We start from the raw sequence: 14,813 nt of genomic DNA on the forward strand, positions 1-14,813 counted from the left end.
GAATTTTAGGGGAAGAGAAACATTTAATTCATATTATAATACCTTATGAACCACAGTAGTGTTTCTCAATAATATTTTAAGAAAGAAATTCCAGTTAAAAGTCAACTTTTTCAGCCTATGTGAAAGCGTATTTCTCTGAGTACATGCTACTGATTGTAAGGTGCACCATTACTTTATATTTCACTATAAGGAAAGATCTGACAATTTTTTCTTAATCATCTATAATCTTTGTTTTATATTTAGTGAGTGAAATTTCTTGAATTTATCTGCATTCATAACAAGGAAAATATGAGTGAAATAAAAGGTATTTCTAAAACTTTATATTTTGAGTGTGAGAATTCTAAATCACTTTTTGAATTTGTTATTGATGTTTATGTTTTACTATACAACACAGACGCTTTTTGACTTACAGTGGAGTTACATTATGTTAAATCCATCATAAGTTAAATATATTGTAATTTGAAAATGCATTTAATACACCTAAGTTCCTGAACATCATAGCTTAGTTTAGCCTATCTGAACACTATAGCTTAGTTTAACCTATCTTAAACATGCTCAGAACACTTACATTAGCCTATAGTTTCACAAAATTATCTAACAGCAAGCCTGTTTTATAATAAAATATCAAATATATTCTTATGTAATTTATTAACTACTGTACTGAAAGTGAAAAAGAATGGTCTCATACCATCACAAAGTTTAAAAATCCTAAGTTGAACCATTGTGAGATGGGAACCGACTATTGTTTTTTGTTTTTTATTGATGCATAATAGATAAATATACACATTTTCCAGGTACATGTGATAGTCTGAGACTTTTATATAATGTATAATGGTCAAATCAGGGTAATTGGAATATCCATCACCTTAAACATAATACTGGGAATATCCAAATTATTCTCGTCTAGCTATTTGGAAATATACGATAGAGTATCGTTGACTTTAGTCACCCTGCTGATCTGTTGAACACCAAGTCTTATTTTGTCTGTTTAACCGTACTTTTGTACCCATTAATCAAGCCTCTGTTTATCTCCTCTCCCTACTCCCTACCCTTACTGGCCTCTACTCTCTTAGTGATTAGTCTTAGTTACTATACTAGGTGAAATGAGCTGGGCTCAGAACAATAAGTTTCACATGTTTTCACTCATACATGGAAGCTAAAAAAGTGTATTGTCTTTCATGCTATCAAGAGAATTGATGTGCAACTTTTCTTGAGTGTTCTAGTCTTATCTCTGGGATTTTCTTTGAAGCTACTAATATATCTGTCCTGTAAATTTACATTGTTTTGTTGTTGTTTCTTGTCTTGCCATATAGAAGGGAATCTTTTTGTATATACTTAAGCAGAAAAATGCAAAATAACTTCTGTTTTGGATATCTCCCTTTCTTAAGCTTATGAAACACTTGACCGTTGCTTTGTAAGAAAATATAGAATTATGCCTATTGTTATAATGAATATTTTCTTTACTATTGATGCTTCTTCATTCTCTTTCTCCTTACTTACATATTAACTTTTTGTTTTAATGTCAAATCATATTATAAGACATAGAGGCAATTAAACTCAATAATTGTACCAAGAATGCATGTAACACAACTGAGGTAACTGTAATATAACTTGCTGTGACCAAATTTGTGAAGGTGTGTGTAGTGACAACTAAGTCATGACTTCTACCTAGCCTCCACTAAAGGTGCCTTCAATTTTTAGATGCATCCAAATTTCACTGGTACTAAATGTAAGAAAATATTTATGTCTTACACTCAGTGAATATTTAAAAGGAAAGTCTTGAGTACCTGTATTGTTTCAATCATCATAATAGCAGGTACATCTTTGAATAATAGGTTTTACAACTATGTGGAAGACATTTATTAAGTCTACAGGTAGTATTTAACGTTGACCCTTTACAGTAATCTAAGGCTCACAGAGTTGGAAGCCATCATTCTAGATAAAGGAAGGAGATATGTAAAGAAAAGGTGCCATTCTAAACTGAGCAGTGAAAGAAGTTATTAGGAATGTAGTTTGTATATGTTATTTTAAAACATTTTAGTTTTCAAATAGAATTGCTGATTTATTCTTGGAAGTCAAAATAAGTAAATTTGGAGACAATTATGGCCCACCTATTAATAGAAGCATTTTTAAACTATTATAATCTCTTTAGTTCTGTGATTTTTTTCTGGAAGTTCGCTAGAGGGCAGTAGTAAGCAATAAAAATTTTGTGTTTCTAAGAATACTCTTTTTGTACATTAAAAAAAAGTCAGAATTTAAGTTCCAAAGATTGTTGAAGACCTTAAGAGTTATAATGTTTTATATAAGGTCTGTGTCAAGCTTATCTTAATCTAAATATTACAGTTAAATTTCCTGATAATTATTGAAAATGCAATCCAAAAACAAGCTAAAAGCTTGGTAACCAAACGATGGCTACTTTATTCTACTTGTTATCTTTGGACAATTAAAAATTAAAAAATAGTGTTGTATTCTGGTCTTATGTTACCACAAGTTACCAGGAATGTTTTTATTTTCCAAAGTATTTTACATTAAACTATTTGGAAATTCAGTTCAGCTCTTCTAATAAGTATATAAATTCCATTTAAGGAAATAACTTTGTGTGAATTAAGAGCTCTCTCCTCCTAAAAGCTTATTGGTTAATTATTATCTTCTTAGAGAAATTATTTTATTAATTTAATAAATTTTTGTTCTTGAAATAAAGGTAAGAGGAAAAAGAATTGGGACCTAGTGATTACATACCAAATGGTCTACTGTAGTTGTTACTAGTCTGGCCTAGAAATCTGTTGGGCCAAGTTTGACAGATCTATTGATAAAACAAATGTGCAGATGAATTATGTTAATACACCTATGTGTTATAATTGAGTTACAAGCAAGGGACATTTACAAGTCAGGGAAGGTTTCTCAGACATACTGTAATTAAGCCAAGACCTGAAGGGCATTAACAATTGCTAATGAAGTAAGATGAGAAGGTGGCCATACTAGATGAGGACACTATGTGGAATAAAGTGTGTATGTTGGACAAAGCCTAAAGTAGCATAAAATTGTAGTTTTTAAGTACCATGAACAATTTAGAAGCACCAGATAAGGTTAACAAGTTGGTAGAGGTCATGAAGTGCTTTGCATGCAGAATTACATTAATTAAAGTCTATCCCCAATACCAACCAATAATTTTACCTTTCATAAAAAAAATAGCACAACAACTTTTTAAAACAATGTTCATATACATATAGAGATTGAGAACAAGTAGAATTGCTCTGGTTAAAATAATAGCACATTCCTGCATAGCTAGCTGTTTTATCTTCTGTAGTGGCCCTAGAGGCACCTTTCCAGATTCCTAGCAACTTATATCAGAATGCTTTGAAAAATACATTTTTTAGTCCTGTAGAATCTTAAAGGATATGAATTATAGGAATGACATATAGAAGATGAATTCATAGAAAGTGAGACCAGCAGACTAGTTAGGATAATTCAGAAGGCCTTGTGTTTGACAGTAGACTAAATAAGGGTTATCTTGTTAATATTGACTAGACCAAAGGTTCCTTGGGAAACAGTATTGAGTACTGCAGTTAGTACATTCAGGGAACCTAATCCATCCAACACAGAATAACAAGCATTGGGGTCAAATAGGTCTGATTGGAGGTGGTTGAGAGGACAGGGAAACATATTTGCATATAAATTGGGTTTAGCCAAGTGTTGCCATGGCATTTTGTTGGAAAAAGCAACGTTCTATTGGATTATTAAAATAATATGAGTGATATGGTTTGGCTCTCTGTTCCCACCCAAATCTCATGTTGAATTGTGATCCCGAGTGTTGGAGGTGGGGCCTGGTGGGAAGTGATTGGATCATGGTTCAGCACCATCCTTGTAGTGCTGTTTTGTGATAGAGTTCTCACGAGATCTGAGTGTTTAAAAACCTGTAGCACCTCCCACTTTACTTTCTTCCTGCTTCATCCACATATGTTGTTCTTGCTTCCCCTTTTCCTTCTGTCATGATTATAAGTTTCCTGAGACCTCCCTAACCATGCTTCCTGTACAGTTTGTGGAATTGTGAGGCAATTAAACCTCTCTTCTATATAAATTATCCAGTCTCAAGTAGTTCTTTATAGCAATGTGAGAACAAACTAATACAATGGGTAATAAGAATTGGTAAATAATCATTATATAATGCTGTGTATTAATCAGAGTCTTAAATTATTAGGTTACTTTTTATCAATAATGTTTAAAGAATATGGAAGTACTAGAATAACCAAATCAAATAGGTTAAAATGATAATAAGGATAGGAAAATCCTATAAGGAAATGTTAAAAGAATTATCAGGTACTTTGGTTCCCATAGGCTTTATTCTTCATATTTTTCAATGTTTTGATGATATATAATTTAATATTAAAGATATAAATGAGATATTTTTAATTTTTAAAAATATATTTAGGGGATACAAGTGGAGATTTCTTACATGCATATATTACATTGTGGTGAAGCATAGGCTTTTAGTGTAGCCATCACCCAAATAGTGAATGTTTGGTGAATGCTCCCCAGCCTCTGGTAACCATCCTTCAACTCTCTGTGACCATGAGTTCAGTCGTTTTGATTTTTAGATCCTACAAATAAGTCAGAACATGTGATGTTTGTCTTTCTGCTCCTAGTTTATTTCACTTAGCATAATGACCGCCAGTTCTTTCCATGTTGTTGCAAATGAGAGAATCTTATTCTTTTTATGGCTGAATAGTACTCCATTGTATATATCTACCATATTTTCTTTATCCATTCATCTGTTGATGGACACTTAGGTTGTTTCCAAATCTTGGCTATTGTAAATAGTGCTGCAACAAACATGGGAGTGAAGATATTTCTTTGACATATAGATCTCCTTTCTTTTGAGCATGTGCCAAACAGTGGGATTGTAAGATCATATAGTAGCTTTATTTTTAGTTTTTTGAGGAACCTCCAAACTATTCTCCATAGTGGTTGTACTAATTTATACTCTAACCAACAGTGTACAAGGATTCCCTTTTCTCTACATCCTGACCAGCATTTGTTATTACCTGACTTTAGATAACAGCCCTGTTAATCAGGGTGAGATGATAATCTGTTTTGATTTGCATTTCTCTGATGATCTGTGATGTTGAGCACTTTTTGATGTGCCTGTTTGCCATTCTTATGTCTCTTTTGAGAAATGTTTATACAAATCTTTTGCCCACTTTTTAATAGGATTATTAGGCTTTTTTCTATAGAGTTTTTTGAGCTTATATATTTTGGTTATTAATCCCTTGTCATATGGTAGTTTGCAAATATTTTCCTCCATTCTGTGCCTTGTCTCCCAATTGTGTTGATTGTTCCCTTTGCTGTTCAGAAGCTTTTTAGCTTGATGTAGTCCCATTTGTCTTTTTTTTTTTTTTTTTTTTTTTGCTTTGGTTGCCTGTGCTTGTAGCGTATTATTCAAGAAATCTTTGTCCAGACCAATGTCCTGGAGTTTCCCCAACATTTTCTTGAAGTCATTTCATAGTATGAGGTCTTTGATCTTAGGTTTTTAATTGATTTTGATTTGATTTTTGTATGTGGCAAGAGATAGGGGTCTAGATTCATCCTCCTATATATGGATATCCAGTTTTCCTGGCACCGTTTGTTGAAGAGTCAGTCTTTTCCCCAATGCACGTTCTTGGCACCTTTGTCAAAAATGAGTTTACCATAGGTGTGTGGATTTGTTTCTGGGTTCTCTATTCTGTTCCATTGGTCTGTGTCTCTGTTTTTATGCCAGTACCATGCTGTTTTGGTTACTATAGCCCTGTAATAGAATTTAAATCAGGTAATGTGATTCCTCCAGTTTTGTTCTTTTTGCTCAGTATAGTTTTGGCTATTCCGGGTCTTTTGTGATTCCATATAACTTTAGGATTTTTTTTTGGTGTGTGTGAACATTGTCATTGCTATTTTGATAGGGATAGCATTGAATCTGTAGATTGCTTTTAGTAGTGTGAACATTTTGACAATATTGATTCTTCTAATCCATGAACATGGAATATTTTTTCATTTTTTTGGTGTCTTCTTCAATTTCACTCATTAGTATTTTATAGTTTTTATTGTAGTGATCTTTCACTTCTTTAGTTAGGTTAATTCCTAGTTATTTAATTTTATTTGGGGCTATTGTAAATGGGCTTAGATTTTTAAATTTATTTTTTAGATTGTTAACTGTTGGCATATAGAAATGCTACTGATTTTTGTATGTTGATTTTTTTACATTTTCTAAGCCACACTTTAAGTGAATTCGATGATGTATACAGACAGAAAATTAAGTAAAATAGTATTTAACACAACTTATGAATAGCTATATTTTTTCTAGGTCAATAATATGCTCTTAAATAGATTCAATACTGCATCAAAGGTCATAAAATGCATAATGGTGTTATTTTTACTCTACCTTGAGGGAGATACAATGTTTTATACTTAACCTATCTGAGCCTGAATTTTATAAATATGAAGGAGCTGTTGTAAAGATTAACTGTCAGAAATAGGTATCTTTAGCTCAGAGACTACCTATAATAAAGGAATAATAAATTATTCTTTATAATTCAACAAATATTTATACAGTTATAACTTTACTGAATTTGCTTGTCAGTTATAATAGTGTTTTGGTGGAGTCTAGGTTTTTCCAAATTCAAAATAATATCATCTGCAAACAAAGATAATTTGACTTGTTCCTTTCCAGTTTATATGCCCTTTCTTTCTTTGTCTTGTCTGCCTGCTGCAGCTAGGACTTTTGTGTTAAATAACAGTGTTGAAAGTGAGCATCCTTGTCTTGCTCCAGAACTAAGAGGAAAGGCTTTCAATTTTTCACCATTCAGTATGATACTAGCTGTGGGCCTGACATACATAGCTTTTATTACATTGAGGTATATTCCTTCTATCCTCAGATTTTTGAGGGTTTTATTTATCATGAAGGGATGTTGAACATTATCACATGCTTTTTCAGCATCAATTTAAAGGATCATATGGCTTTTATCCTTCATTCTGTTGATATGATGTATTACAGTGATTGATTTGTATTTGTTGAACCATTCCTTACATCCCAGGGATAAATCCCACTTGGTCATAATGCATGATCTTTTCAATGTTGAATTTGGTTTGTTGGTATTTGGTAAGGGTTTTTGTATGAATATTCATGAGATATATTGCCCTGTAGGGTTTTTTTTTTTTCTTTTTCAGTGAGTCTTTTGTTTTGGTATCAGGGTCTTGTAGAATGAAACTAGAAGTATTCCCTCCTCCTTCATATTTTGGAACAGTTTGAGTAGGAATGGTATTAGTTATTCATTAAATGTTTGATAGAATTCAGCAGTGGATTGACAGTAGGTCCTGGGCTTCCCTTTACTAGGAGGCTTTTTATTACAGCTTTGATCTTGTTACTCGTTACTTGTTACTAGTCTGTTCAGGCTTTCGATTTCTTCATGGTTCAAGTTTGGTAGGTTGTATTTGTCTAGGAATTTATCCATTTCTTCTATATTTTTCAGTTTACTGTCATATAATTAGTTGTTCATAGTAACCACCAATGATCCTTTGAATTTCTGTGGTATCAGTTGTAATGTTTCCATTTTCATCTTTGATTTTATTTATTTGTTTATTTCTGCTCTGATCCTTGTTTCTTTCCTTCTCCTAATTTTGGGTTTCGTTTGATCTTGCTTTTCCATTTCTTTAAAATGCATCATTACATTATTTGTTCGGAGGTTTTTTCGTTTGTTTGTTTGTTTGACATGGGCACTTAGAGCTGTAATTTTCCCTCTTAGTACAGCTTTTGCTCTATCCTGTAGATTTTGGTATGTTGTGTTTTCATTACTATTATCATTGACCCACTGGTCATTTAGGAGCATATTGTTTAATTTCCATATGTTTGTATACTTCTCTAAATTCCTTTTGTTATTGATTTGTAGTTTTAGTCCATTGTGGTCAGAGGAGATGCTTGATATTATTTCAATTTTTATGAATGTGTTAAGACTTGTTTTATAACCTAACATATGGTTTATCCTTGAGAATGATCCTTGTGCTGAGGAAAAGAATGTGTGTTACATAGCCATTGGATGAAATATTCTTTAAATATCTATTAGGCCCATTTGTTCTATAGTACAGGTTAAGTCTGATGTTTCTTTGCTAATTTTCTGTCTGGGGTATCTGTCCAGTGCTGAAACTGAGGTGTTAAAGTCTCCAGTGTTAATGTATTGCGCTAGCATGCTCTCTCTTCTCTCTCTCTCTTTCTCTTTAATAATTTTTGCTTTTTATATCTGGGTGCTCCAGTTTTGGGTGCATTTATAATTGTTATATCCTCTTGCTGAATTGACCCTTTCATCATCATATAATTATCTTCTTTGTCTTGTCTTTTCTTTCTTTTTTTTTTTTTAATTTATTTTTTTCTTTTTAAACATGGGGTTTCACCATGATGGCCAGGCTGGTCTTGAACTCCTGACTTCCGGTGACCCACCCACCTCGGCCTCCCAAAGTGCTAGGATTATAGGCATGAGCCACTGCACCCAGCCTTTTTTTTTTTTTTTTTTAATTTTTAATTTATTTTTATTTTTATTATTATTTTTTAAGACGGGGTTTCACCATGTTGGTCAGGCTGGCCTTAAACTCCCAACCTCAGGTGATCCACCAGTCTTGGCCTCCAAAGTGCTTGGATTACAGGTGTGAGCCACCACGCCTGGCTCTTTGTCTTTTCTTACAATTTTTGTCCTGAAATCTATTTTGCCTAATATAAACATAATTACTTCTGCCCTTTTTTTGTTTCTATTGGCATGGAATATCTTTTTCCATCCGAGTCTATGTGGGTCTTTATAGGTGAAGTGTATTTCTTGTAGGCAACAGATCAGTGAGTCGTGGTTTTTTAATCCATTCAATCAGTCTATGTCTTTTGATTAGAGAGTTCAGTCAACTTATATTTAGTGTTATTATTGATAAGTAAGGACTTCTGCCATTTTATTATTTATATTCTGGTTGTTTTATAGTCTTCTCCTCTTTCTTTCCTTCTTTCTTGTCTTCCTTTTAGTGAAGGTGATTTTGTCTGGTGGTATACTTTAATGTCTTGCTTTTATGTTTTTAAGTATTTGTTATATGTTCTTTAATTAGAGGTTACCATAAGGCTTGTGATTGCTGTTTCATAACCCATACAAACACACAAAAAGTTAATGAATAGAAGTTCTACACTTTAACTTTATCCTCCTGCTTTTAAACTTTTTGTTGTTTCTCTTTACATCTCATTGTGCTGTCTTGAAAAGTTCGTTTTTTGATTGGTTCATCATTTAGTTTTCTACCTAAGACAAGACTAGTTTATACAACATCATTGTAGTGTTATACTATTCTGTGTTTTTCTGTGTGCTATTACCAGTGCATTTTGTACCTTCACATGACTGCCTCTTGCTCTTTAACATCCTTTTGTTTCAGATTGAAGAACTCCCTTTAGCCATTTCTTTTAGGGCAGGTGTGGTGTTAATGAAATATCTTAGCTTTTATTTCTCTGGGAAGATCTTTATCCTTCATACTTAAAGGATATTTTCACTGGATATTCTATTCTAGGGTAAAATTTTTCTATCTTCAGCACTTTAAATATGTCATGTTGTTGTCTCCTGGCCTGTAAGGTTTCCACTGAGAAGTCTGCTCTTGACATATAGGAACTCCATTGTTTGTTATTTGTTTCTTTTCTCTTTCTGCTTTTAAGATTCTTTCTGTATCCTTGACCTTTGTGAGTTTGATAATTAAATGTCTTGAGGTAGTCTTCTTTGTGTTAAATTTGCTGGGTGTTTTACAGCCTTCTTATACTTGAATGTTAATATCTTTCTCTAGGTTTGGAAGTTTTCTGATATTATCCCTTTGAATAAGCTTTATATCCCTATCTCTTTCTCTTCCTACTTAAGGCCAATATCTCTTAGATTTTTCCTTTTGAGACTATTTTCTAGATCTTGTAGGTGTGCATCATTGTTTTTTTCATTTTTCTTTTGTTTCCTCTATGTATTGTCAAATAGTCTGTCTTCAAACTCACTAATTCTTTTTTCTGCTTGATCAGTTTTGCTATTAAGAGACTGATGCATTCTTCAGCATGTGAGGTGCATTTTCCAGCTCTAGACTATTTCTGTTTGATTCTTCTTAATTATTTCAATCCCTTTGTTAAAAAATATTTGTTTGATAGAATTCCAGATTCCTTCTCTGTGTTCTCTTGAATTTTTTTGAGTTTCTTTAAGACAGCTTTTTTGAATTATCTGTCTGAAAATTTATATATCCCTGTTTCTCCAGGATTGGTTCCTGGTGTCTTATTTAGTTCATTTGGTGAGGTAACATTTTCCTGGAAGGTGTTGATGTTTATAGCTGTCCATCAGTGTTTGGGCATTGATGAGTTAGATATTTAGTATAGTCTTTACATTTCGGATTTGTTTGTGTTTGTCCTTCTTAAAGGGAAGGCTTTCCAGCTATTTGAAGGGGTCTTGGGCCCCAAGACCATTCACACTGTGGTTTTTGCAGACTCATAGAGGTACCACCTTGGTGGTCTTGCATAATGTTGGGTACCAGCCCCAACCCCGTACCTGGGTGCCCTTAGTTCCAGGGATGACGAGGGATTGAGAAAAGAAAATAAAGACAGAGACATGAGTGAATTTACAGCATGGGTCCAGGGGACCAACCCAAGCATGGGGACTGCATTGGCCGGAGCTCTGGGCTCCAAACCCTTTTATTATGTGCATAATCTCATTGATCTTATGGTCGTGGAAGGGGAGGATAAAGGGGTAGGTAAGATGGCTGGGGAGGGGGAGCACTTGTGATCCTTCTAAGACATGCTAAACTTGTGCTCTGAGCGTTTAACAGCACTTGAGATTTTTCTAAGACATGCTAAACTAGTACTCTGAGTTTAGCGGCTGCATCAGAAGTATAGCAGATGAGGAGCCACCTGGTCAGACCACACCCAATGTATCAAGGGGCTTTTATCTCCCGAGCACTGAGGACATAGAGCAATTAAAATCACTCCATATTCCCAGAACCTAGGCAGAGCCTGAGGTGTTCCCGTGATCTCTGCCCTGCAAGGCTTTTCTCCTCCTTGCCAGCTCCCATCTGCAAAGACCCTCCGGGATCTTGTGAGCAGAGGTTGCCTCCCTTCTCAGAGATCTTTGCATAAGCCCTCTTTATGAGACCCTCATGCAGTCTCCATGTTGAGAAGGCATTCGTGAGACCAGAGCAGTATTACCTGCTCTGCAACCACCCCAAGGTGTTCCCTGGTGTTACTGCGCTCTCGATGGTTTTTACCTTCGGCCTCCTGTTGCAGCTTGATTTCTCATTAACTGCACCAATAATATAGTTTAGTTTGGTGTATAAACTTCAGTGTACTCTGAGCCAAGCATGCTTATAATTATTTAGCTAGAATTAACATAGGTATCCCCCTGTCCATCTTGACCCACAGGATAAGATCTGGAAGAATTCTCTGGATTACTACACAGAAACTCTTGAGTTTTTTTTTTCTCCCAAGCAAACAGTCTCTCTGCACTGAGCCACCTGGATTTGAGGGTGTGGTGATGCTGTGAAATGGTAAAAGCCCCATAAAACTGCATACCTGAACCATACCTTGGCTTTCTGTTGAAACTGCTCTCTGTAACCCTAATGTGACAGGCAAGCAGTCCAAACCCACAGCATCTTGGACCCTGTGACTTGTAATAAGTAATTAAGGTCTGTGATTTCCACCCTACCCAGACAATGTGTAAACAAATGCTTATTTTGACTTTTGTGAACCACTTAAGTAACAATCAGAATGTAAAATTCCCCCGGCCCTTGCCCCTCATCCTCATCTCCGCCCAGGAGGTGATTTACAGAATCCACTGGCCCTTGGAATGCCTGAAGCCCCTCTCCCTCACCCCCGAGGTGGTTTTATGGGTATAAAATGTCTTGACACCCTCCTTTTGGGGCCACGGGTTGGAGAGATGTGAGTCCTCTGTGGCCGCCTGCAATAAAGACCCTGCAATTTGGCATACTTTTGTCTTGGTGTTGACTTTCTATGCTCAGGCCAATACAACAATGCAAGTACTCCTGTGGCAGCCAGCCCTGGGACTGCACTGAGTCAGACCTGAAGCCAGCACAGCACTGGATCTTGCCTAAGGCCTTTCCCTTCAGGGTGTCAAGTTCCTCCACCAGGTCCAGGGTGTGTCTAGAGATGCTGCCTGAGAACCAGAGATTAGAGTAAAAACCTTAGCAGTTTACCTGATGATCTATGGTTAAGCTGACACATCACCATAATACAAAGTCCTTCTTGTTCTTCCCTATGCTTTCCACAGGCAGAGGAGTCTCTCCCTGTGGCCACCACCAGCACTGTTACATGGGGTTCTACCAGGCCGCCACCAAAGTTTAGTTAAAGCCCAAGGGCTTTTCCGATCACTTGTGATGATTGCTGCCAGGCCCAAGACTCAGCCTGCAGGACTCCCTTCTGGTTCAGAGCATGTCTAGGGATGCTATCCTCTAAGAGCCTAGACCATGACTTGGGGACCCCAAGAGCCCACTTGTTGGCTCTGCTTTACTGTGGCTGAGCTGGTACTTAAGGTGCAAGACAAAACCCCCCTTACTTTTCTCAGACCATATCCACCATAGCTGGGAATGTGCTGGGTCACCCCTGAAGCCAGTGTGTCTCAGAGCCCAAGGTCCATAACACACCCTGTAGGTAACATTGCTGGTTATTCAGGGACCAGGGGCTCTTCAGTCAGCAGGTAATCAATCCTACCTACCCTTCAACGCAGCAGATTCCCTTTTGGACCAAGTTGTGTCTAGAAATGTCATCTGTGAGCTAGGCCTTGGAATGGGGGCCTTATGACTGCCACAGTATCCTTCTGTGGCCATGCTGGTATCCAAGCTGCAAAACAAAGTTCTCTTTACTCTTTCTTCTCCTTTCCTAAAGCCAAAGGAAAGAACCACTTTTGTTGAGGTAAGCTACACTGCCTGGGGTTGGGAGAGAGATGGTGCAAGCCATCCCTTAGCTGTAGTCTCCGTAGGTCACATGCCACCCTAGTCCACTCTCAGCCCAGCCTACCACTAGGAGTTGTCTAGGAATTTGCAGTCCTTGTTTCCTAGACTGCCTTTCAAGTTCACCTAGGACACCAGAGCACTTTGTTCACGGTGCCAAGGCTTGCCAAGAAATTCCAGTTTCAACCAATGGGATGGGTGATTCCCTTCTGGATAGGGCTGGTGCAAATGTTCCTTCTATGCATGGGCACTAGCTGAGCCCAGCACGGCTTTATTGTCCACTGGGACAGGGCAGCACTGAGTTCAGTGTAAAGTCCCCCGAGTCACTGTGCTCTCCCTTCTGAAACTGAAAATATTCTCCTTCTATGCTGCCTCATGGCTGCTTCTGGGGGATGAGGGGGGGTGGCATTGGTGATTCAAGATGGTCTTTCCTGCCCTCCTCAATGCCTTTTTTAGTGATGTAAAGTTAAAACCAGGTACTGTGATTGCTTACCTGATTTTTGGTTCTTGTGACGGTACTTTTCTGTATGTAGATGTTACAATGTGGTTTTCCAGTGAGGAAGATGAATGGTGTAAGCATCTATTCTACCATCTTGTTTCATCTCTCCTTGCAGCATTTCAGATTTTAGATTTTCAGATTAGGGATGCTCAATAATGTAAATATACTAAAAGACCAAAAAATTCTGAAATCTAAAACACTTCTAGTCCCAGTTATTTAAGATAAGGGATACTGAAACTGTACTGTATCCAAATTGCATTTTCATCTAATAGTAACGGAATTTTCCTCCACCCCTTCCTTTTTTGGGATGAAAGGGAAATAATGAGAATATTAACTCATGTTTTAATAATATTTAAAGTGCAAGGTTTTTTTTAAGTGTTTCTCCTTTGGAAGTACAAGGACTTCTATATTGGATAATAATTTCAACTAGGTAACTATCTAAATACAGTATGCTGTAGAGTTGATATTACATGATAGAACTAGTTGATTTCTAGGATATTTTTAATTCATGTTTTTTATTCTTCTCCCCTAATTTAAAAAAAGCTGATTTGTTAGAATTTATGCTTTGCTATTTGAATTGTAGTTTAACCAATATTTAATCATTGCATAAAGGAGACTTAATGAAAAATATTAGAATATTAAAGTAATTAAAATTAACACTAAAGTTATCTTAAGTCATTCTTGGAATTGACAGCTAGGTAGCAGAGGGCATGAGAAAAAGCATTCAGGATCACCCAGGATATTTTGGTGTTTGAGATTATGTCTAAAAAGTGACATTTCTCACTTCTGCCTGCATTTATTGTCCTGAGCTCAATGTCATGGCCTAACTACATGGGGGACTGGGTAAAGTGTGCTCAGAAGGAAAATGAAAAACATTTAGGTACATAATGTTGTATCCACTTCTGAGTTTGTTGCTGCAACCAGGAGGTTATAGTTGTCAGTATTTCTCCTAAGGAAGTACCGTCAGTAATGATTCTGAATAATTGTCATATGGCAAATGCCATTAAGTGTTATTAATGGTTATAATAAAAAGCTGTCATTTGGGACTGGAATATGGAATTGGGTAGTACATATAATAACGTGTATTCTTAATACTGATTAATAAGTTAAAGTTTGTATGCTAATCAAATAACATGTATATATTAAAATCCTTATGTTTTACCAAAGGTTTACTACGTATACTTGGAATAAATATTTTTTATAGAAAATCATTTTTAAATTGTTTTTACTAATTTATACTATCTTAACCTTCAATTAGTCTGAAGTTGTAGTTATTACTCTGATAAAGTATTGTACAGTAAATTCACAGTAAATTTGCAACTTGTCCTCTGAGGAATCGTGTTATAAGTTT

At 35.8% G+C, this 14,813-nt stretch overlaps 1 protein-coding gene across 5 annotated transcripts in view; it reads left to right on the top strand.

The window, feature by feature from the left end:
* LMBRD1 (LMBR1 domain containing 1) overlaps positions 1-14,813 on the top strand; it is a 131,974-nt gene that overhangs the window by 61,466 nt on the left and 55,695 nt on the right. The window lies entirely within an intron of this gene.

Source organism: Sapajus apella, unplaced genomic scaffold, assembly GCF_009761245.1.
Source record: "Sapajus apella isolate SASKATOON/1434 unplaced genomic scaffold, GSC_monkey_1.0 scaffold6, whole genome shotgun sequence".
Lineage (NCBI taxonomy): Eukaryota > Metazoa > Chordata > Mammalia > Primates > Cebidae > Sapajus > Sapajus apella.